Raw genomic sequence first — 612 nt, forward strand, 5'->3', positions numbered from 1 at the left:
CACACACACACACACCACTTCCCTTGTCGACAGAAGCACATACACAATGTCGGTATCAGAATGTTTGTGGATTCAAGTAAACCTGTAGACCTGATGTCTCGCTATACACGCTGCACCAAAAATTCCGATGACAGCAAAACTTCAAACATCTATAGAGAGAGATACATGATATATAGAGAACCAAAATATCTAAAGCACGTTCCTGAGGACACTAACTGACTGTAGCTTTACCCTGTACCTGCTATGCAATGACTTCCTGAGGACACTAACTGACTGTAGCTTTACCCTGTACCTGCTATGCAATGACTTCCTGAGGACACTAACTGACTGTAGCTTTACCCTGTACCTGCTATGCAATGACTTCCTGAGGACACTAACTGACTGTAACTTTACCCTGTACCTGCTATGCAATGACTTCCTGAGGACACTAACTGACTGTAGCTTTACCCTGTACCTGCTATGCAATGACTTCCTGAGGACACTAACTGACTGTAACTTTACCCTGTACCTGCTATGCAATGACTTCCTGAGGACACTGACTGACTGTAGCTTTACCCTGTACCTGCTATGCAATGACTTCCTGAGGACACTGACTGACTGTAGCTTTACCCT

Source organism: Babylonia areolata, chromosome 33 (assembly GCF_041734735.1).
Source record: "Babylonia areolata isolate BAREFJ2019XMU chromosome 33, ASM4173473v1, whole genome shotgun sequence".
Classification (NCBI taxonomy): domain Eukaryota; kingdom Metazoa; phylum Mollusca; class Gastropoda; order Neogastropoda; family Buccinidae; genus Babylonia; species Babylonia areolata.